Source organism: Rhinopithecus bieti, unplaced genomic scaffold, assembly GCF_001698545.2.
Source record: "Rhinopithecus bieti isolate Rb0 unplaced genomic scaffold, ASM169854v2 scaffold_32092, whole genome shotgun sequence".
Lineage (NCBI taxonomy): Eukaryota > Metazoa > Chordata > Mammalia > Primates > Cercopithecidae > Rhinopithecus > Rhinopithecus bieti.
This window is the reverse complement of record NW_016813944.1, coordinates 310786-335751: the sequence shown is the minus strand read 5'-3', so window position 1 is coordinate 335751 and position 24966 is coordinate 310786. Positions and strand designations below refer to the sequence as shown.

The window sequence follows — 24966 nt, the reverse complement described above, 5'->3', positions numbered from 1 at the left end:
CTCTAACTCCCGAGTAGCTGCAACCAAATGTCCAAAACATGCAAAATACATGGTACAGGCCCCGGGTGAGGATGGTGGCCTGTGGGTTCTGGGGAAACTTTTCTCAGGAATTTGTGGCTTTCATTGATTGGGGTTAGTCAGGAGGTGAGGTGGGGGGAAAGTATCTCAGGATGGAGACTTAGTAAGTGCAGACAGGTAGATTTGAGGGGAAGAATAAGGAGAGTGACACAACTAAGGAGGGGTTTCATAGAGCAAGACATGAAGACAAGGACAGTTTAAAGAAGACCCCTGACAACAGTCTTAACTGGGACGTCACTTATAAGGGGCAACAGGAAGCATCAGTTTGTGTGTGTGTGTGTGTGTGTGTGTGTGTGTGTGTGTTTTCAATTAAGATGGTTGTTGGGGGTGTCTCACTCTGTCGCCCAGGTTGGAGTGCAGTGGTGCAATCTTGGCTCACTGCAGCCTCCACCTCCAGGGCTCAAGCTATCCTCGCACCTCTAACTCCCGAGTAGCTAGGACCACAGGTGTGCACCACAAGGCCTGGCTAATATTTTGTATTTTTGGTGAAGACATGTTGCCCAGGCCGGTCTCAAACTCCTGAGCTTAGTGCTGGTATTACAGACGTGAGTCACTGCACCTGGCTGCAAGAATCAGATCCTTGAAGAGGAAAGAGACCTGACAAGAGTGCCCTGTGCAGCACGGCTTGGTGTGGAGAGCTGGAACTAGATGGGGGCTCTGCAGTGCCCCCATCTTGACTGAAGGGCCAGCAGCATGAGATAGAAGGAAGGGCCAAAGCAGAATCAGTGGAGTTCAGTGAAAGATTGATGCAGGAGAGCTTTAACAGAGAACAGGTCCACCATGTCAGGATCGGAACCAGGCCCAATCAACACTGAACTACCATACCTGGCTCTGTGAATGACCTACTGACACATTATTGATGCAGAAAACAAGTTTGTTAAATAAATGTATAAGTCATCTAGCTGCCAGCCCAGGCTCTTCATTTTGCACATCAGAAAATAGATCCCAAAGGCTATGTGAATTAACCAAAATTATGAAAATATGAGCAGCAAATTTAAACTAAACTCCCAAATCCTAACAGTTATTCCAGACTGTTTTTCTGCTATAACTTGCTCTCAAATTGGGAAGTCTCAGGGACCATAATATCAATAACAGATGTCATCAATAACAGAAACTAAGATTTGGGAAAAGATTGCTGGGGTTCTTTTTTTTTTTTTGAGACGGAGTCTCGCTCTGTCGCCCGGGCTGGAGTGCAGTGGCCGGATCTCAGCTCACTGCAAGCTCCGCCTCCCGGGTTTACGCCATTCTCCTGCCTCAGCCTCCCGAGTAGCTGGGACTACAGGCGCCCGCCACCTCGCCCGGCTAGTTTTTTGTATTTTTTAGTAGAGACGGGGTTTCACCGTGTTAGCCAGGATGGTCTCGATCTCCTGACCTCGTGATCCGCCCGTCTTGGCCTCCCAAAGTGCTGGGATTACAGGCTTGAGCCACCGTGCCCGGCCTGCTGGGGTTCTTAGATAATATTACCTTAGTTTTGAACACGTAAATACTGACTTGATGGCAGAACTTCTGATTAGAAATGTCCTGTAAGCAGTTTTCAGTTTGAGACAGAAGTACAAATGAGAATTAATGACTAGAGATGGAGATAGTTGAGAATCACAAATAGAGAACTATTAGCTGAAGGCGTGAGGAACATATTTTTATAATATCATGAAATAGGAAGTTTTTGGTTTCTCATTACTTCAATTAAATATTTTTTAGTCTACTGAAGAATTGTTGAACAAGCAGTGCACTTAGCTGCAATCAGCATGTTAATGTTGTTGGAATCACTTCATTTGCACATGTCAATCTTTGATCTGCCTGCATACAGAATGATTCAGGGACCGCTGCATTGACCAAACTATATTAGTGCCCCCTGAAAAGTATTGCCAGGGCTCCAGATCTGTCCTGTAGGCCCTGTTGGAATCTCTATTCTGTAAGTTTGCTAGATCTTGCCAGCTATAGTTTCCAAGGCAAAGCAAAGATCTTAAAACTTTTCTCATATTTACAGCATATGTTTAGGCCATACATGAAGCACAGGCCTTAGATGTAGATGTCTTTGCCCTATAAGATTTTTCCCTTTGGCTCCCTAAATGCAAGGGGTCAACCCAAATCAGTAGATTAAGTCTGTTATCAATGAAGCTAGACATTGCTGAATTACTGTCATCTAAAACAACACCTGTTTTCTCAGCATGGACTCTACATAATTCTATGCCAACCCAAAACCTAGTTACTGAGCAATGTGTACCCTACACTGTTGTATGGGAAAGGGCAAGGCACTCTGAAGTAAAATATATATATATATATCTTTGGAGAGGTAATCAGGTTCACTGATACAAAGTTTTAAATCTTTTGGGCTTTGTAGTGAGTTGAATGTTGGTCCTACCCAAAAGATGTGCCCAACAAGAACCTGTATGTCTTACTTGTAAGTAGGGTCTTTGCAGGCATAATTAAGTTAAGGATCTTGAGATGACTGGATTATCCAGGTAGGTCCTAAATCCAATGACCAGTGTCCTTATATGAAACAGAAAAGAATAAGACACAAGCACAGGGAAGTCCCTGTGAAGAGGCAGGCAGAGTTTAGAGCTATCAGCCACAAGTCAAAGAACATCTAGACCCACCAAAAGTTGGCAGACGTAAGGCAGGACTCCCCCCTAGAGCCTTCAGAGGGAGCAGGACCCTGCTGACACCTTGATTTTGAACTTCTGGCCCAAAACTGTAAGAGGATAAACTTTTGTTATTTCCAGCCAACAAGTTTGTGGTAATTAATTACAGCAGCCACAGGAAGTGAATACAGAGTTCATGAAGTGAAAGACTTTTATCTCTTTTGATCCCCTTGGAACAAAGATCTCAATCTTATCTTTAACAACTCAGTCCTTCAAAAATGCTACTCTCTTGGCTCCAACAAATAGGAATTATCTTTGAGGTTAAGCGAGTTTTCGGTGTAGCAGCCAACAGGTAGAAATTATCTGTATTGATATTTTTTTTCTTCCTAGAAAGGCACAAGAAATTCAGAGTTCATATCTTATAAGCCAATTTTGAAATCACATACAACATTCCTCCATTCCTCCATTCCTTCCCACAATCGCTTTGCTGTTGTCAAATAAAGCACTGTTACTAGCAGATGAGCTTTGTTACACTGTCAGGGTTGGCTTCCATCAATTCCTTAGGGGGAGTAAAGCTGAGTTATTATAGAGGTGACCAAAACCACCACCTGAATGCACTTACTGAGAGTTTCATCACCTGACTCACCAAATTCCTCTCCACTCTAATTCTGAAGTCAGTTTAGGTAAAATAAACATCCATGTGAAATAGCCATCCAACACCCAAAATACAAAGTTTCTTGACTTTTCAGACTACAGTTCCCAACTCAGTTCCATGGGCAAATCCTAAAGCTTGTCTTCACTGCCAAGCCTCCTCCCCAAACCCTGCCCCCCTTAAAAAACGACCCTCAATTCCTATATGGTGGCTACTGATTGTGAATCCTTTCAGCCAGCTTGTTATACCCAGTTTCCACTCCACAACCTATAAACTAACCTGCATCACATCTCAGTCAAAAGAAATCCTCCACTCATTGAAAGCTAGACTCTCTACCTATACTAGATTATTTGTCTTCTTTTTCCAGTAGCAATTCCTCCTTCCTCTCTCTCTACCTATCTCTCTCCTGTATCTTTTTTTTTTTTTTGAGACGGAGTCTCGCTCTGTCGCCCAGGCTGGAGTGCAGTGGCCGGATCTCAGCTCACTGCAAGCTCCGCCTCCCGGGTTTACGCCATTCTCCTGCCTCAGCCTCCCGAGTAGCTGGGACTACAGGCGCCGCCACCACGCCCGGCTAGTTTTTTGTATTTTTTTAGTAGAGACGGGGTTTCACCATGTTAGCCAGGATGGTCTCGATCTCCTGACCTCGTGATCCGCCCATCTCAGCCTCCCAAAGTGCTGGGATTACAGGCTTGAGCCACTGTGCCCGGCCTCTCCTGTATCTTTAATAGCGTTTTTTTCAAAGGCTGTGGCCGCTCAGAACTTCCCAGAGACTGTTGAACTCTCTCTTAACTTGGCCATTGATCTCCACCTTTGACTTCCCACAGCCCAGCTTCTTGGAAGTGCTGGTCACTATGGGTTTTCACACTTCCTCACCTCTTATTCACTCTGAACGTCTGATGTTCACTCACATACTTCAGTGAAACTCTGGCAACAAGGTCACACAAATATAACAAAAATGTTCGTCGTTGCACCTGACCTCTCAGTGGCTTTCCATGCTGTCGCATTCTCCTTGTCACACTCTCCTCCCTCTGTTACTGCATTATCATGGACAGAAAGTTTATGTCCCCCCAAAATTCATATGTTGAAATCCTAATCCCCCCAGGTGATGGTATTAGGACGTGAGGACTTTTGGAGGTGATTAGTTCACGAGGGCGAAGCCCTCCTCAATGGAATTAGTGTCTTCACAAAAAGACACAAAAGAGCAGTTTTCTCTCTCTCTCTGCCACTTAAGGATACAACGAGAAGACTGCCATCAGCAAGCCAGGAAGAGGTCCCTCACCAGACACTATATCTGCCAGCACTTTGATTTCAGAATTCCCAGGCTCCCAAACTGTGAAAAAAAAATTCTGTTGTGGAAGTCACCTGTCTATGCTATTTTTGTTATAGCAGACCAAACTAAGACACTGGGACACCATTATCTCCTGGGTCTCTTCAAGCTTCCTGAACCATTTTTTCTCATCCCACATATTTACATGGTTCTCCCTTCTTCTCTTCTTGCACACTCACCTATACACTAATGATTCCAAAATTGTCTAGATCCTAAACGCTTTTCCTGAAGTTGATACCAACTGTGTGCTGGGCATATCCATCTTTATACTCTGTGAGTACTTTAAATCCAACATTTAACTTAATACCTATTTCCTCATGAAATAAATTTTCCTATCTCAAAGAGTGGGTACCACCACTCACTCCATGGCCTCTTCACTGTTGATTCTCCCTCCTATTTCTTGTGCCAACTCCCCACTCCTGATCTCCTATCAATGCCTTAGTTCAGGCCTTATTGATTCCTGCTCTAGACCACAGCCTTGCAACAGTTCTCTCTGCCTGTAGCCTCAACCCTTTCACATCCATTGTCCCTGTTGCAATCCAAGGAATTTTCCTAAAACACAAATCATGTCATTGCTTAAATCTTTCTATCTACAAACCACTTAGCCCGACCTAGAAAACCATTTGCTATCTGCCTTCTGTCTCTTTCTACCCTAATTTCTTGTCCCTTTCTTCTTAACCCACTATTGTTATGCCAAACAACTTGTAGTTCCTGCATAAAACACATCTTACACCTCTCTCCTTTGAACTAGCTGTTTTCTCTCCCTGAAGTAGCCTTTCCCATCCTTGTGTTGCCTCACAAACTCCTCACCATTCATGAGGCAACCCAGGAATCCTCTTCTCTAAAAGGTTTTACCTAAATCCAATCTGTGACCCTCACACCTGCCCCAATTTAGGCAATCAGGTATCCTTTCCCTTCCTTCCTCCAATACCATAAACACATTTCAGTTCTAGCATACAGCATACTATTTTGAAAAACTAGTCAATGTATATGTCCATTAAAGCAAGCCTTTAGGCTGGGCGCGGTGGCTCACGCCTGTAATCCCAGCACTTTGGGAGGCCGAGGCGGGCGGATCACAAGGTCAGGAGATCGAGACCACAGTGAAACCCCATCTCTACTAAAAATACAAAAAATTAGCCAGGCACAGTGGCAGGCGCCTGTAGACCCAGCTAGTCGGGAGGCTAAGGCAGGAGAATGGCGTGAACCCGGGAGGTGGAGCTTGCAGTGAGCCGAGATCGCGCCACTGCACTCCAGCCTGGGGACAGAGCGAGACTCCGTCTCAAAAAAAAAAAAAAAAAAAAAGTAAGCCTTAAATCCCCCTCATCTTCACAACATCAGTTATAGCCCACGTCAGAAATTTAGTCCATTTTGATTGAAATATTTTAACATCCGATCACCTGCAGAGTTGGGGTGATCCGGGTTGGTCTAGAAGTTTATGGGAAGAAGAAACCATGTCCATACAGATTTACACTAGCAGGAGGGAGAAATTCTTTCCCAACCAGAGAAACTCACAGAAGGGAGAACAACTAGGAGGTGGGAATGAGCATAATGCATGTGGAAGGAGGGAGGAAACCAATCTGACTCAAGCAGAAGACTTTGCTGGAGAGTTAGGTGGGCTGGGTGGGATGAGATTACAGAAGGTCTCATAGGGGTATGAATGAGACTTGGTATACTAGCTTCGTATTGCTGTTGTAACAAATTGCCATAAACTCAGTGGCTTAAAAACAACAAAAGTTGATTATCTTACACTTCTGGAAGTCAGAAGGCAAAAATGAGTCTCACTGGTCTAAGATCAAGGTGTTGGCCAGACAGTGTTCCTTTCTGGAGGCTCTAGGGGAGAAACATTTTCTGATCTTTTCCAGCTTTTTAGAGGCTGCCCTTATTCCTTGGCTCATGACCCTCTTCCAGCTTCAAAACCAGCAAGGACTGGTTGAGTCTTCTTCACACCCCTATACTATCACACTTTCTTCTGCCTCCCTCTTTCACTTTTAAAGACCCTTGTGATTATACTGGGCACACCCAGATAATCCAGGATAATTTCCCAGTCTCAAGGTCAGCTGATTAGCAACACTGACTTTATCTGAACCTTAAATCCCCTTTGCCATGTAACCTAACATATTCACAGAGTCTAAGGATTCAGACATGACATCTCTGGGGGGCCATTATTCTGCCCACCACATTCAGTAACTAACTGGAAACCTTTTTCCAGCTCTTACGCCTTAAATGCCGTGAGGAAAGCATAGAGCTCCAGACTGAGCTGCCCTAAATCATCCTCTCTGAAATCTTGAACAACTGAGTCATGATGAGGTTTTTTTTTTTTTTTTTTATTTGCCTTTGTGCATAAAGTATTGCAGGGGCCCAGCACTTTTGTATTGTGCCACTCTGCTGCCTATATGCACACAAAAAAATGTAACAGCAGATATTCTTAGGGCACCTTAATCACATACACATACACAGATAACATGACCATTTTGAGTCTTTCTCTGTGTATAGATGAGGTTGGCCCTGAGAAATGGGCCAGTTGCCATACTGTGGGATGCCCACATCCATAATATTTTTAATTATTTTAATTCACTTAATTGGATCTGGTCCCCATTAACATCATAGGCACTGTGATTCCCGTGACACTGACAGGGCTGTATGAGTCTCTCACTTTTGTATAACACTAATTAATCATGACAATACAACTTCTCAAATGTAGTTATCATCTTTCTTAGAGCTCAAAGAGTTTCATAGAATTTATCCTTTTTCTTTCAAAAATATTCCTACAGGGTTACCAGCTGCAAGGTCACTATTTGAGATTAAAATAAGAAACAATTTTCTTACATCAGTGAAAGGCAAAAGGAAATTTATAACCAATGCCTCTAATTGAAAAAATCGCTCAAGCCCTGTATCCCAGTTAAAAAAAAACCCCCTTTGGGACGGCCGAGACGGGCGATCCACGAGGGTCAGGGAGATCAAGACCATCCTGGCTATACGGTGAAACCCCGTCCTCTACTAAAAAATACAAAAAATGTAGCCGGCGAGGTGGCGGGCGCCTGTCAGTCCCAGCTTACTGGGAGGCTGAGGCCAGGAGAATGGTGTTGAACCCGGGAGGCGGAGCTTTACAGTGAGCTGAGGATCCGCCACTGCACTCCAGCCTGGAAACAGAGCAAGACTCATCTCAAAAAAAAAAAAAAAAAGAAAAAAAAAAGAAAAAAATACATCACATATTTCCATATATGCAAATTGTGAATTCAAAGATGTTTAAGTGAAGCTTTCTGAAGTTAACTTACTTCTATCTTCAAAGTATAGGTGACCGTGTCTTCATTCATTCATTCGTTCAACAAATATTTCATATAAACTTTCAGGTATGAGATACCATTCCCTAGAACCCATAGAGATTCAACAAGAAAATGTCATTGTCCTCAAGGAGCTTACTGTTAGTAGAAGACAAATCACACACTTTTAACAAACAAATAAATCATCTTTCAGATAATAATGAGTGCTCTGAATAATAACAACAAAATAGTGCCAGGTGAAAGAAAGAAAGTGAGAGATAATAGAAAAAACGTTATTTTAGTTTGGATGGTCAGGGAAGGCCTACGCAGATATTTGAATAAGGAGCAAGGCATGTGAAGAAATCAGAAAAGCGTGAACACGCCAATTTGATTCCATTTAACAATTCTTTTTTTTTTTTGAGACAGAGTTTCACTCTTGTGGCCCAAGCTGGAGTGCGGTGGCGTGATCTCAGCTCACCACAACCTCCACCTCCCGGGTTCAAGTGATTCTCCTGCCTCAGCCTCCCAAGTAGCTGGAATTACAGGCATGTGCCACCACGTCTGGCTAATTGTTTACATTTTTAGTAGAAATGGGGTTTCACTATGTTAGCCAGACTGATCTCAAACTCCTGACCTCAGGTGATCCACCCACCTCAGCCTCCCAAAGTGCTGGGGTTACAGGTGTGAGCCACCACACCTGGCCCATTGAACAAATATTAATTAAGCATAGACTATGTGCCAGTCGTGGTTTTTGGTACTGGAGAGCAAGCAAGTACAAATAACCTGCTTACAGCAGAACAAGCCTGAATGGATCAAGAAACGAACAAAAATGTATATATAGCATTACATTGCATCCATAAATGTCTTTACCAAACACATTTACCCTCTAATTATCTGTCAAATGATATAATTATCAAAAGCACAAAATCTTAGTAGTAGAGGTCAGTTAAACTATCTCTCTTCCTAAACTTGGTTTTCAAATTTTTGCAATAGAACTATTTGTTTAAACAAAATAGTATATGGAATTCCAACATAAACAAATAAAAGCAGTCTGCTCCATGGAAGGATTGTGAAAGTCCACAGTCCTACCTATTTTCCCTTCACTCAAAGTCCCTACCACCATTTTGCAGCAATGTTAATTTATTGGTTTTGATCACTGGATCATTTGATCATAGTTGTGTAAAATGTTAACATCAGGAGAAGCTGGGATATATGGGAACTCTGTATACTAGTGTGCAACTTTTCTGTAAGTCTAAAATTATTTCAAACTAAAAAGTTGAAAAAAAAAAGTAATCCGACCATGATCACTACTGGCAGCCCACCTTAGGGCGCTGGAGACACCAGTTGACATCATTAACCTTGATCATGCCGGGATGGTTTAGCCTATTTACTAAGGACCTTTGGAAGAGGGGAATTCCTTTCTAAGTAGCCTAGTCTGGTTTTTAACCATTCTCAACACCAGAAGATTCTTTCCTATGACTCTTTCAAACTCTAACATAAACCCACTTTTTCAAGTTTTGTCATCAGTGGAAAATTAATTTGTCTTCTCTAAAAACCTTGTGATATATTTACAGATCTCATAATTTCCCATCAACTTTCTTTCCACAAATTAAGAGCAATGCTTTCATTTTTTCTCATGGGTCTTCTACTTCCATTTTTCAATCATTCAGAAAATTCTCCACTGTAAGTATTTTTTTTTACCTTCTTAAACTATGGTGTTTAGAGCTCACCACTGGATTTTAAATAAATAAAAGAGGCCTCAGCCAGTATCAAATACCTTGGGTAAGAAGGTTGTATTATCACTCAGACTTTATACACAGTATTCCTGTTGGATATTACTGCCTTAACAACCTCTCTATATTACCATATTTTGCTTTTTCTTACACATTTTTTCACACTGCTTATGACAGTCATTAAGCCAAGTGCCCCAGGCATTTGCTCTTAACCAATGAACAGCCACAGCCAGGCTGGGAACTTCAAGTCTTTCAGCAAGTCACAAAGTGCCAAAAATGCTCTCTCGCCAGGAGACATATTCCCTGAGTTAGAGAAAGTAGAAATTTGTTCTGATCTCATTCACCTGAGATCATTCAACAGTAAGATAAGTGAACTGACTGAGTCTGTGACCCTGTCTGTTGGACCTCTCCTTGCTTTAGTTCCCTGCCTGAAAAGCGAGGATAAGAGTGTTTACCAACTTTGCACGGGTGTTGCAAGAGTTGATTAAGGCTTATATGGCACCATCTGATGACAGTCTCTGTGGCTGTGCCACTCAAGTTGTCAAAGGCTGTGAAATGCCCGTGTGCCTCAAGGGCACTCCCTTAAAGCTCAATATCACAACTCTAGGTGACTTGCTGTGGACCATAACTAGAATATGACCCAACTGTACTTTCAGACATGCATGCCGAGCGTCAGTAAGGCTATCATCCAAAGCTGAAAAGCAGTTTTTCTAATGCTGCAGGCTCATGCACAAGGCACCAAAATAGCACCAGAAATACTATACCCATATTGCTTTATCCTAGACATCTGACACTTGTAAAGCTGATGCCAAATTTCTTGTCACATATGTGTCTGGAAGCCTTCGTGCTGAGAGGCATTTCTTATCTTCTGACATTTCAGAGAGCTGCATAAAGCTAGACAAGCACAGAGCCTCCTTCTAAAAGGCATGAGGCAGAGGCGAGCATTCTTTTCAGATGACCTCTGAAACCCTCACTGGAGGAGATCCAAGACACCCTTCAGCACATCTGTAATCCTCAGGATATTCCAAATGTTTGAGTGTGCAGCTTCCAGTTAGTAACAGCCAAACTACCCCGGCTCTCCAAGGTCATCTGAAAACGATTTGCCCATCAGCCAAATGAGAAAATGCTATTGTAAGCAAACCAATCATAAGATCAGACAATCCTCAGGGGCCCAGGGCCCAGATCCTCTGCCTCTGGTGACACAGGCCACCCCACCTATTACATTCGGGCTTCTGGTTGATGCTAATGACTGTTGTGACTGACACCCCCAAACAGAAACAAAACTAGGATATTTGGATGTGATACAATAACAGACAATTTCTAGTGATTCCTTTCTCTTCTGATCTTACCTAAGCAAACTGCCTGACAAAGTGGGTGCCGTGTAGACCTCCCCCATAACTGCCAAACAGCAGGGGTTTCTAGTAGGAGAGTCCCCTAAAGCAATGTGTGTCAGAGTAACCTGGTTTTAAATGCAAATTCCTGGACCTTATTCCAGACCTTTGAATTAGAACCTCCGGCAAATGGGATCCAAGAATCTACATTTTAAACAAATTCCTCAGATGATCTTTTTTATAACTTTTTATCTTCCCAGATAATTTTTATACACACTAAAATTTTCAGAAACCTGACGGAATTTTCAAGTAAATTAAAATTCGTACAAACCCTCAGCTCATTGGGAGGGTTTCCGGCCACAGGCCTATATTTAGTGGTCATTAACTCACTACTCTAAACACCCACAGCAAACCACTCTGTGCTCAAGAGGAAGGAACAAGTTTCATGATTTCATCCTTTTCTCAGCCTCATTGTTCACGCTCCTCTTTTGGAACAATACACACTGCCATATGATGCTTCTGGCATCCGTTGCCTTGTATTGTTTAACTTTTTGTGTTCGTTTTTTAATGCTGCCATAACAGATTACCACAAACGTGGCACAAATTTGTTATCTTACAGTACTGTAGGTTAGAAGTCCAATACAGAAGTCACTGGGCTAAAATCAAGGTGTCAGCAGAACTAGGTTCCATGCTGGAGGCTCCAGGGGTAAATCTGTTTTCATGCCTTTTCCAGCTTCTAGAGGTCACCCACACTCCTTGGCTCATGGCTCTCCTCCATCTTCAAAGCCAGCAATGCTGCATCTCTGATTCTTCACATCTCCTTCTGACTCTCTTCTTCTGCCTTCCTCCTCCACTTTTAAGGACGCTTGTAATCATATCAGGGCCACCCAGATAATACAGGATAACTTTCCTATCTCAAGGTTCTTAAGATGTGATTACATTTCCAAAGTCCCTTTTTCCAAGTAAGGTAACATTTTCACAAGTTCCAGCAATCTAAGATATGGGTATCTTTAAGGAGCCATTATTGTACCTACCACAACTTTCACCTGTAATATGAAGGATGTCTTCATCTGGGCTCCTGTAAAAGTGGACCCTAAGACTAGGATTTGAGTAGAAGTCCAACGAAGCCCAGTAAAGGAGTGGGGCAGTCAGGTAGTAAGGGAGGAAAGCAAATAACTTGCGAGTTAATGAGCAGGATACTACTACATGCAACTAGACTAAATTCTCCTAGGGACTGTGCACAACACACGTTAGAATAGTCCCACCTCGGGGAAAGGAAACTGAAGCATTTATCTACAAGTCCCCATCATTTCGCAGTTAGGGGTCACATTAACTCCCAGTGCACTTCCAGCACTTCATGCTTCCCTGACTGTGAATGGGCTCCACAGCTAGCAAATATTCCTGACAGAGACACTCAACAGGCTATAAACTTGTTCCATCTGAGAGGCCTCTGGAGTGGACCAAGAAGATATGGGCGGGGCATCAACAGCATCTGAATCAAGGGGGTTGGTGTTTGAGTCAAGTGTGGTATTACGTCTCAAAAATTTCAATGCTCATATCCTTTGACCCAACAAAGGATCCACCTCCAGGAAATGCGTGCTAAGAGTATAATTGGAGACAGGTGCAATGATTGCTTATAATGTTTTAAAGAATTAGAAATTATTTAAATTCCATTAATAAGGGATTAGTTAAATAAATTACAGGTGATATAATTGAACATTCTGCTACAATTGAATATAATTATGTGGGTCTACATTTATTGATAGGGAAACTAGTTCCTGACACACTGCTGAGTGAAAAAAAAAGCAGGTTACAAATAGTAAGTATATTATAAATCCATTTATGTAAAATTATGTATGTATAATATATATGTGTGTGTATGTATAGCAAGATGTCTCAAAGAATGTTCATCAAAACTCTAACAGCAGTTATTTCTAGGAAGCAGAATTTCTCATCCTTTATACTTTCTTCTTCATGCGTCTCTGTATTACAAAAAAATTTACAATAAACAATGTATTGTTTATTAATCAATTACAAAGATACTTGCAATTTTTTTTAAAAAAGAATTCAAATTTGTCCTAAAAGATAAGCTTCTATTTACTTCTAATATGATAATGTCAATGTGCTTATATATACATCTCCATTTTAAAACTACATGGAACTGAGGACCCCCATGCATTACATAAAATGTTTAGGGCATATTTGGAACACAGCAGGCACTTAATAATAATCGATGTTCATCAGTATGAAATTCAATAAAACAACATATGGAACAAACTGGGTCATGGTAAAATTTTCACAATGCATGGGATGACTCCCTAGGGAGCTGAGAGGCCTGGCGTGGCCTTATCAGGCAGGGGCCTGCTCTGGCAGACAAGGAAGGCCTGCCCTTGCACAAACACACCCATGCCATCCCAGAGATAGTATCAGAGCCCTGCTCGTCTTAGGTAGAAGTGAAAACAAATGCAACTGTAGGCTTGCAGTTTTACAGCATGAATGAGACAAGTGGAATCTCTGTTAATCTGTTAGAAATTAATTCAATGGTTTGTCTCCTGAAACTCTAGGCCTTCTTTGCAAGAGCAATCCACTTCCTGTTATGCACAATGGCAAAGCTGACTGGAACTGCCCAGAGGAAGAACAAGTGGAAGAGAAGTCACGGTGTGCCCTTAGGGCAACAGAAATTTAAAAGAATATTTAGGTGTGGGACTTCACATGCATGCCTCCTTTTTATGTCTAATAAGGGAAAATTTCTCACCTGTTCAGGTTGCTCTTGGAATCTCTTTTGTTGCTCAGAATCTAAATAATGAGCAAATAGAGGGAAAACAGAAAAGTGGACAAGTCCCCATTTGTGTATATAGTAAAGAGCTGAGAGAGGCGGCAAGAGAAAGGAGGGAGAGAGACCAGAAAATCATGTGGAATAGATGCCAGGGAGTTTGAGTTTGGGGGTTGTGAGGTAACAATTGGAGATTCAGAGCTTTGGGGATCACCTGATATCCATGTAGAAGAAAACGAAGATAACAATAAAGTAGATTTTAAGATGCTTTTTCTATAGTAAGAATGCATACCCCATACTAACATCTATTGAATTGTATACTTTAAATGGGTGAATTGTATGGTATGTAAATGATGCCTCAATAAAGCTGTTTTTTCAAAAAAGAATACTCCACTCCAAAAAAAAGCACACTCCACTTTGGCAGTTTACTGAGAGATTACAAAAATATTTGAAGAATCCTAATTACCCTTTAGATACCGGACCATTCCTTTGAATTCATTCTTTCACAGAGGCTGGATCAAGTGGAACTTCAATTATGTTTAGGTTCTGGTAGGTTAGAGAAAGGACCCTTAAGACCCTCTAGTCTAATGCTCTCATTTCAAAGGTGAGGAAATGAAGCCACAGAGGCTAAATCAGTCTGCCTTGTCACACAGCAGCAAAGCTGGGAACTATGGAGGTCTGATCTCAGGTCTTTCGAAATATACCACTCCACCCCCATCTGATGCTCTTCCTGCTTTTGTTTACAGAAAGAAACAATTTGAGGATAAGAATGATTAGAACACATAGTTATTATGCCCATGGTTCAGTCTAGTTGTTCTGGCCTTTAAAACAAGTCAGTCAGACTGGCACCAGTCCAATCAGTTGCACACCACTGCCCAGCAAACAGCCTTGCCATGGAGATCCAGCCTTCCCAGCCCAAGCCTGGAGAACAAACAATCCCCACAATGGCAATGTTGCTTTCAGCTCCTTTTGAAGAACAATAGGAAAACAACGATAGCTACCTAACATTTATTGGACATTTATCCATGCAGCAACTTGGGCAGAATAGTCAGAGCCCTATGACACGGAAATTTAGAGAGTTCAAATTTTAAGTAAGAACTTTAAAACTACTAGATGTCACTAATGTAAATAACACCCATCTGTGAATCACATCAGAAATTTACAAAGTTAATTATGGGATTGCATTTCTGATGCTCTCCCAGGATGGCTCTGGCGCCTGCTATGTGCTAGGCGCTGGTCTAGACATTTTACATATGGCATCTCTTTTAATCTCCACAATAATTCCATCACATGGGTATTAATCGCCCCACTCTGTAAGTAAGGAAAAAAAAGAATAAAACTGAAAACATGATGGGAGCAGGACCAGGCAAGTAAAAGATAAGTTCTGATGTCAAGTAACAGTCTTAGGGCTCAAGGAGGGTATCTTCATGATGTAACTTAAGTCTGTACCAGAAGAGTTCTCCTTTATCTCTAAAGAGTCACCTCAATGCCTATCATTCCATCATTAGTTTCATCTCTTTTTTTTTTTTTTAAGACAGTCTCACTCTGTCGCCCAGGCTGGAGTGCAATGGCACGATCTCAGCTTCAAGCAATTCTCCTGCCTCAGCCTCCCAAGTAGCTGAGACTACATACAGGCCCTCACCACCACACCTGGCTAATATTTTTATTTTTTAGCAGAGATCGGGTTTCCCCATATTGGCCAGGCTGGTCTTGAACTCCTGACCTTGTGATCCACCCACCTCGGCCTCCCAAAGTGCTGGGATTACAGGCACAAGCCACCACACCCAGCCTAGTTTCATCCATTTTTAACTTAAATACCGTTAGTAGTCACCCATAAAATTGGGAATACCCCTATGCATTGATCAGAGTTGGCAATGCTATGTTACAGAATAAGCTGGAATCTCAGTAGACTAACATGATAAAAGTATTTCTTGCTCATGCAAACTCTGATGTAGATGTTTGGAGTCATTTTAGAGGACCAGGAATGAGATAAGGAGAGCATGGTAGATATGCAGGATATTTTAGATTCAGAGCACGGAAGATCAAGCAGCCTACAAGTAGAGAACACCATTTCCACCCACATTCCATTAGCCAGAAATCAGTCACACGGCCAACCTAACTGCGCAGGAGTCTGAGAAATGTAGGGAAGTGCAGAAATGGGTGGGCATTATAATATCCACCACATTCCCAAAAGAATTCTACGTTTGGTTCTTATTTGTCAGCACATCAGTTAACAAGAATTAATAGCAACAATATACACAAGTAGTATGTAGGAGTCTCTTCTTCAGGACAGGACCAGAAAGGAAGAGATGGAAAAGGGACAGTGACAGAGACATATGCACATATTTAACAATTTTGTTGGGTTTTGCCTGACTAGAAAGATCCATCTACTAAGCCTTGCTGTGTCTCCAGCTCATTGGCTGATACTTCCAATGACTTTGGTTGTATGCTGAATTAGACTTTAAGTTTTGCAAATATAATTTCTCCCAGAGATATCGGAAATAAAGCTATGTATTCATTTTATTCATAGAGGCAAATAGGTACTTTGGGATCTACAACTAAATAAATAAATGTTTTCCTGACAAGTTGACTATAACAGATCTTAACGAAGTGACATATTTTTTTCATTTTATTTCTACCATAGAATTCAACAACAAAACAATTTGGCCCTGAAAGGAAACAATAACCAAATTTAGGAATGTATCAAATTTTTAAAATTATATATAAAAGGAAAAGTATAACTTATTAAAACTTTAATAATAACTATTAATGCACCACCCAATTAAGACAGAAACCTGGCTTGAAACCTTCTTCTTCACTGAGTCTATCCAAGCACCAACTACATGGGATTTTATCCCCAAAATACCTCTCAAGCTTATCATATTCTATCTTCTATCCCCATTGACACTGCTTCAAACTTTCTCACTTGGAGTATGACATCACCTCCTAGATGACCTCTCTGCATTCAGTCTTGCCCAACTTTTCAACTCCCTACCCCTAAGAGCAGTGTGTTCAAAACCGCAGGGTACAAGGGGATCCTCTTGGAAGGTTAAACACACAGATTCCAAAGTTTTCCACCAGGATTCTGATTTAGTAAACCCAGTGTTGACAAAAAGGGTCAAACTCTGTAAAATATTTGAAGAGATGTATTCTGAGCCAAATATGAGTGACCAATGGCCTGTGACACAACCCTCAGGAGATCCTGAGAACATGTGCCCAAAGTGATCCGGGTACAGCTTAGTTTTATACATTTTAGGGAGACATGAGACATCTATCAAATACATGTAGGATGTACATCTGTTTGGTCCAGAAAGGCAGGACAACTAACTGGAAGCAAGGGCCTCCAAGTCATAGGCGGATTTAAAGACTTACTGATTGGCATTGACTGAAACAGTTAGGTTATTGTCTAAAGACTTAGGACTGTCTGGGTTAAGATAAGAAATTGTGGAAACCAAGGTTTTATCATGCAGGTGAAGCCTCCAAGTAGCAGGCTTTGAGAATAGATTGTAAATGTTTCTTATCAGACTTAAAAAGTCTGTTCTAGGTAATTCCAAAAGGGAGGAGATCCAATACCCCCTTCCCATCATGGCCTAAAACTAGTTTTTCCACTTAACTTTGGAATGCCCTTGCCAAGAGAAAGGGTCCATCAGGATGGTCAAGGGGCTTAGAATTTTATTTTTGGTTTCTACCGGATAGAGTTCAGGGCTCTGAATTTTTAATAAGCACAACAGAAGATTTTAATGTATGTGCTCTTGGGAGAAACACTGCTCCACAGCAAAAATCTCAACAAGAATTCCAAATCTCAGTTGTCAGTCCTTTGTTTAAAGCAATTGAATGGCTTTCCAGTGACTACCGGATAAATCCCAAGGCCCTTATTATAGAATACAAAGTCACCATGACACAGGCCTGGAGTATCTTTTCAGCCTCATATTTCCCTATTTCTCCTCAAACCTTACAGTTTCAGAACCTCCAGTGCCAAACTATTTGTATTTCCTGAGCACACTCCATTGGTTCATGCCTCGACATCTTAGCCATGTCGAAGCAGGATTTGTTTCAGCCCCGTTGCTGGACTTGCAGCTGGGGTGCCCCATCTACTCGGCCTGCCATGCTCAGCCCCTTGCAGGAGAGAGCACGTGAGCGAGCAAGAGTGGAACCTGGCCGGCCACTCTGACCACCAACACAGGAGCAAGTTCCGTGCAGGGCCCACAGCCAAGTCAGGCGTGTTACCTCGAGGGGAATGGGGCAGTGCCCAGGGAGGGGTGCCCATGACCCTGAAGCCCCAGAGTGGGTGTTAGTGTGATAATTAGCTCTTTTAGTTTCACTGTCCGCAGCCTTATGGCAGCATGTTAGCAGCTCAGTTGGTCCCTTGCTCACTTGCGCTGACTGCTGTCAAGGCTGCTCTCCGCTGTCAAGGGCAAGGGCCAGTGCTACAGCTTTTCAGAGTACCTGTGCTCAGTGGGCCCTAAGCTCTTATCCAGCATCCAAGAAGAATGACGTCACACTGATGGCTGAAGGGTGATGAGAGCAGAGGATTTTACTGAGTGACAGAACAGCTTTCAGAAGAGAAGGGATGTGGGGTCGGGGAAGGGTACCCCCACCCCCACAGTCGGGTGGTTTCTCTGTGTGATTGGGTCTGGGGCTTTTTATGGACTCAGAATGGGGAGTGCAGCTGATTGGTTTGTGAGTATGCAAAAAAGTTTAGAGCAAAGACATCACTCAAAGGTGGGCACCACAGTGTAGAAAACCAATTAGGAAAGGGTAGGTATATGCATAATAGGTGAAAGGTAGAGACCAATCAGAGGAAAGCACACCAAATGAGAAGACAGTTTCTCAATCTGGTCCCAGGATTTAACTTGTAGCTTGGCTTTCAGGCTTTATATGGTCTTTGAGTTGGAGGTGGGATTTTGCTGGGGACTCACCTCTATCTGCCTAGGCATCTGACTGCCTCCTGTCATTATCAATGTTGTTCTGGCTACCCAGAATTTCCATGCCCATTGTCTTCCTGATAAACCAGCACTTACCTTCAAAATTGAGCTCAATTCTTTTGTTAATTTCTTCTAATATGCCACCTTTGACAGAGTTAATGTCTTCCTCCTCTTTCATCCTCCTGTCTGCTCTGACCTTTGAAGTACTTCTATTACTGCACATCTTTGTTTACATTCCTCTCATTCCCTATCTAACCTTCTTACCTCATCTCAGTGCCTTGCATGTAGAAGGCATTAAATAAACATTGTTGAACTATAGCTAAATACGAAATATAAGCTCTTTGGGAGCAGAAACAAATAAAGATTCCTCTTTGGATTATTTGGTCCTTTAAGTTAAATATTTCAGTTCAGTTCAGTTTATACGATTATTTTCTTTCTTCATTATTCATTAATGAATTATTCATTTCCTTCATTAATTCTACAAACGCTTTTTGAAAGCCTACTATGCACATCATTGTACAATAATGCTACCTAAAATCCTGTGTTTATATGCTAGAAACTATTAGATATAGTCTTTCTTTACCTTTTATTCTCTACAGGTCTTTCATTAATTTTCTTATGTAATGGTTCCTGTGCCAGGTAGGAGAGTACTTTGAAGACTAGCATCTTTTGAGATACTAATAAATGTTTCCCTCCCAATAAAACTAAAATATTTCCCAAATAGTATAGTACAGTGTTAAAATGATATCCATACATTTGTGTTTCTACCTCATGGGCTTCTTTGGGGAAGTACATGAGAAAGTTAATAGTGGCCTACCAGCCTACCATTTAACCCACATCCCTAATCAATCAATAATTTTTTCTTTTTTTTTTTTTTTTTTTTTTTTTTGGAGACGGAGTTTTACTCTTGTTGCCCAGGCTGGAGTGCAATGGCTCCATCTCAGCTCACTGCAACCTCTGCCTCCCGGGTTCAAGCGATTCTCCTGTCTCAGCCTCCCGAGTAGCTGGGATTACAGGCACATGCCACCATGCCCAGCTAATTTTGTATTTTAGTAGAGACAGGGTTTCATCATATTGGTCAGGCTGGTCTTGAACTCCTGACCTCAGGTGACCCACCCACCTCGGGCCCCCAAAGTGCTGGGATTACAGGTGTGAGCCACCACGCCCAACCAATCAATAATTTTTTTTAATTGCACCACATAAGCACCTAACTCACACCCTAAGGGAGACTGTGAAAAAGCAGAAAGAATGGGCCACTGTCTTTCTTTATTCATCTCTGCATCTTTGTACTACTTACAGGCCTCCTCTGGATTCTGAAAGCAGCCTTGACAGTTGAAAACGTGGCATAAATTTTGTAGCCTCAATCACCCCTAGATGAACTAAAAAAAAAAAAAAAAAAAATCCTTTTTTGTATATTTATTCTAAAATTCAGGTCAGGATCTAAAACCTGAACATAACAATGTATTTAAACATTGCTGCTTTACTCAACTTCTTACATATCTCACTGTGTAAATTTGTCTTTCAAAGGAGAAAACATTATTATACTATCACAAAATAGACAGTGAAACTCTAAAACTTGCCAAATACTGCAGTCTAAAATCATTTTCTGACAGAAGAAGACACTACTCCTTTTTAGAAAAAGAGTGGAGTTATTACAAATGTATTCTTTCTGACATCAAAACAAAAGAATGATTACTCATTTTATATTTGTTGGCATGGAGTTATTTGGACATGGTTAAAAATATCTCCAAGAACAGTCTTCACTCTAGCCACAAACCTGTAAATCTTCCCTTCAGAGATGAAAACTGTCCACAGCAATCAACAGTAACATTCCAAGTCTGACACTCCCCGACACCCAAACAACACAATGCCGGGCGGCTGGAGAGCACAGTTAGCATTACAGAAATCACACTCCCTCTGCCCAGAGAGCAAGTGGATCAAATATCAAAACTGTCCCAGAAATATGCTATGCAGGGTTATAAATATGATCCCACAGAGGGGTAAGAATTTGTAACAAAGTTTAAAATCATTTGTAGATTGGCTATAATTAACAACAACAACAACAAAAAAACAGAAAACAGTAAGTGCTGATGAGTATACGGAGAAATCAGAACTCTCATACATTGCTGGTGGGAATGTACAGTGTGTAGCCTTTTGGTGATTCCTCAATAAGTCAAACACAAAATACTATATGACCCAGCAATTTTATTCCTAGGTATATGCCCAAAAGAATTGAAAACAGGGAGTCAAGCAGATGCTCGTACACCAGTGTTCACAGCAGCACTATTTTCTACTAGCCAAAGATAGAAAAAACACAAATGTCCATCAATCCATGAACAAACAAATAAACATGGTATAACCATCCAACAGAATATTTTTCAGCCTTAAAATAGAATGAAGTCCTGATATATGCCTCAGCATCCATGAACCTTAAAAACATCATGTTAAGTTAAAGAAGCCAGTCACAAAAGGCTTTGTGACTGTAAATGGTATGATCCCATTTATACGAAATATCCAAGAATAGGCAAATCTATAGAGACAGAAAACAGATTAGTAGTTTCCAGGAGCTGTGGGTAGGGGAGGATGGGGAGTGGCTGCTTAATGTCTCCTGTTTCCATCTGGGGTGATGAAAATGTTCTGGAGCTAGATAGTGGTGATAGTTGCACAACAATGTGAATGTCCTAAATGACAATGAATTGTATGCTTTAAAAATGCTTAATCTGAGCTGAGCACAGTGGCTTACACCTGTAGCCCGAGCACTTTGGAAGATTGAGGCAGGAGGATCATTTGAGCCCAGGAGTCCAAGATCAACCTGACCAACAGAGAGAGACCTAATCTCTACAAAAAAAAAATAAAAAATAAAAAACAACCGGGCATGGTGCCACGCGCCTATAGTCCTGGCTACTTGAGAAGCAGAGGCTTGAAACCGGGAGGTCAAGGTTGCAGTGAGCTCTGTTTGTGCCACTGCACTCAGGCCTGGGCAACAGAGTAAGACCCTGTGTAAAAAAAAAAAAAAAAAAAAAAAAGTTTCTCTGCAATTTTGCAATTTTACAGGCAGTAGGGAAAGACATTATTTAAACTGCAAATTTTATATTAACTGAATTTTACTACAATAAAAAATCATTTGTCAGTTAAATAATTTTCTAATGTGATACAATTCTAGGATATTCCACAGTGAAAACATTTTTTATTAAAATATACTTATTAATATATGCATGTGTACATTGTTTGAATTATCAAATATTAGATCTAATTTAATTGTTCTATAACTAAATAAGTTAACTCTTTCAGTAAAATTTCAGAGAAACTTAAAAATAGGAGGCTGGGTATAATGGTTCACGCCTGTAATCCCAGCACTTTAGGAGGCCAAGGCAAGTGGATCTCTTGAGGTCAGAAGTTCAAGACCATCCTGGCCAACATGGTAAAACCCTGTCTCTACTAAAAATATAAAAATTAGCCGAGTGTGGTGATGGGTGCCTGTAATCCCAGCTACTTAGGAGGCTGAGGCATGAGAATTGCTTGAACTCAGAAGCAGAGGTTGCAGTGAGCCAAGACCATGCCACTACACTCCAGCCAGGGTGACACAGTGAGACTCTGTCTCAAAAAAAAAAAAAGAAGAAGAAGATATTTGGTGAATTTCATAAATAAAATGATTACAGATTATTTATGGTCAACCTAGAATGCCTAGAAGACCACAAATTTTCAGAAGTCTGAGAAAAACTAATGTTCTATTTTGAAAACCAGCACACTTTCAGCACCCCAAAGAACTACTGGCCTGTAGCCTTACTTAGCATTATGAATAAGTATGAAGAGTCATCCAACATAATTTATTCTGAGTGCTTATAATGTGTCAGGCACTAGTCTAGGCACAGGAAATATGAATACTATTAAGGCAAGGTTCTTGCTCTAATGGATCTTATAAATAAAATAGAAACTTTGCATGTTTTACATATTGCAATTTTTTTGTATGACAATAACATTACCCAAGAACAGTGAAGGGATTTATAGGAAACCAGAGTCAACAGTAAGTACAGATAACTTATTGCTATTATCTCCTAAGCGGTATTTAAAGCAAAGCAATAATAAATCAGGATCATCATGTTGTCATCCAGACAACTGCTAAGAAACATCTTGCTGGATATCTGAGTTGGTAATCACATTCTCCAAAACTCCTAAGCTCTGTTTTATTCACGTTCTATCCCTTCAACCAATAAGAAGAATGAGTAAATGTTTCATTTCAAGCTGTTATCACTAAGAATAGAAATGTTTGATCTGCAGAACCCTGTACCAGGAACTATGGATGATTCAAAGTTAATGGACGGTATCCCTAACTTTGTGTAGTTTATCGTCTGACTAGGTAGGCAATATGTCCATCAAAACTATCAGAGAGCAATTATAATGCGACATAAGAGCTAAACACGTGTGAGTTGACACAATATAAACCAAGCTCCCAAGTGCAGTGAGAATGTGAAGTAAGAACTACTCACAACCAGAGCACTATATGGTACCCACTGTCCTTCTGATACAGCACAGGCTATAGTTTACATGTTCCTTTAAAATATAGAAACAATCCTAACACTAATCTATTTTTCTTATCACATGTAGGGGTTTGGGAGAGAAAGTCTAGGACTTACTATGTTGCCAGGCATTTCGATAGGCACTTTTAAATTTAACCTCACAAAAACCCACGCTACTTTATCACCATCATCATGATTGTCATTCCCATCATCATTATCCCTATTTAATACTTGCCCAAAGTCAGCCAGCAACTAAGTGTGACGTCTGATGGTTGCACAGGACTCATTGAGCCTAGGTTTGATTTTTAAAATTATCTTTTCCAAACCATTTTGCTCCATGATGCCATATACTTCAGATCATACTCTAAGAGTCATCACCCCAAAGTAATGGCTCTTATCCAGGGGTGCCTCTCAGAACTACTCCAAGAGCTTTATCAAACTATAAACTGAGAGTCATACCCAGATACATGTCATAAACTCTAAGATTGGGGTTTGGGCATGGGGGAAAAAAATATTTTAAAAATTCTCCCAGGTAACTGTATACACTCCTCTGCCTTGAAACTCTACAACCCAGAAGAGAGTAGGGACCAACATTAAACTTCTTAAAGAAAAGAATTTTCAACCCAGAATTTCATATCTAGCCAAACTAAGCTTCATAAGTGAAGGAGAAATAAAATCCTTTACAGACAAGCAAATGTTGACAGATTTTGTCACCACTAGGCCTGCCTTACAAGAGATCCTGAAGGAAGCACTAAACATGGAAAGGAACAACCAGTACCAGCCACTGCAAAAACATGCCAAATTATAAAGACCATTGACACTATAAAGAAACTGCATCAACTAACGGGCAAAATAACCAGCTAGCATCATAACGACAGGATCAAATTTACACATAACAATATTAACCTTAAATGTAAACGGGCTAAATGCCACAATTAAAAGACACAGACTGTCAAATTGGATAAAGAGTCAAAACTCATCAATGTGCTGTATTCAGGAGACCTATCTCATGTGCAAAGACACATAGGCTTAAAATAGAGGGATGGAGGAATATTTACCAAGCAAATGGAAAGCAAAACAAAGCAGGAGTTGCAATCCTACTCTCTGATAAAACAGACTTTAAACCAACAAAGATCAAAAGAGATAAAGAAGGGCATTACATAATGGTAAAGAGATCAATTCAAAAAGAAGAGCTAACAATCCTAAATATATATGCACCCAATACAGGAGCACCCAGATTCATAAAGCAAGTCCTTAGAGACCTACAAAGAGACTTAGACTCCCACATAAAAATAATGGGAGAATTTAACACACCACTGTCAATATTAAATAGATCAATGAGACAGAAGGTTAACAAGGATGTCCAGGACTTGAACTCAGTTCTGCATCAAGCAGACCTAATAGAAATCTACAGAATTCTTCACCCCCAAATCAACAGAATATACATTCTTCTCAGCACCACATCTCACTTACTCCAAAATTGACCACATAGTTGGAAGTAAAGCACTCCTCAGCAAATGTAAAAGAACAGAAATTATAACAAACTGTCTCTCAGACCACAGTGCAATTAAATTAGAACTCAGGATTAAGAAACTCACTCAAAACCGCACAACTACATGGAAACTGAACAACCTGCTCCTGAATCACTACTGGGTAAATAACAAAATGAAGGTAGAAATAAAGATGTTCTTTGAAACCAATGAGAACAAACATACAACGTACCAGAATCTCTGGGAAACATTTAAAGCAGTGTGTAGAGGGAAATTTATAGCACTAAATGCCCACAAG

The 24966-nt window shown here is 40.9% G+C and overlaps 1 long non-coding RNA gene across 6 annotated transcripts in view; it reads right to left on the bottom strand.

Annotated features, from left to right (window-relative positions):
- Positions 1-24966, bottom strand: part of LOC108513381 (uncharacterized) — a 288015-nt gene that overhangs the window by 204442 nt on the left and 58607 nt on the right. For all 6 annotated transcript variants that reach the window (XR_001880878.1, XR_001880877.1, XR_001880880.1 and 3 more), the window contains exon 3: positions 19959-20040. This is a non-coding gene — a long non-coding RNA (uncharacterized LOC108513381). The remainder of the gene's footprint in view (positions 1-19958; positions 20041-24966) is intronic.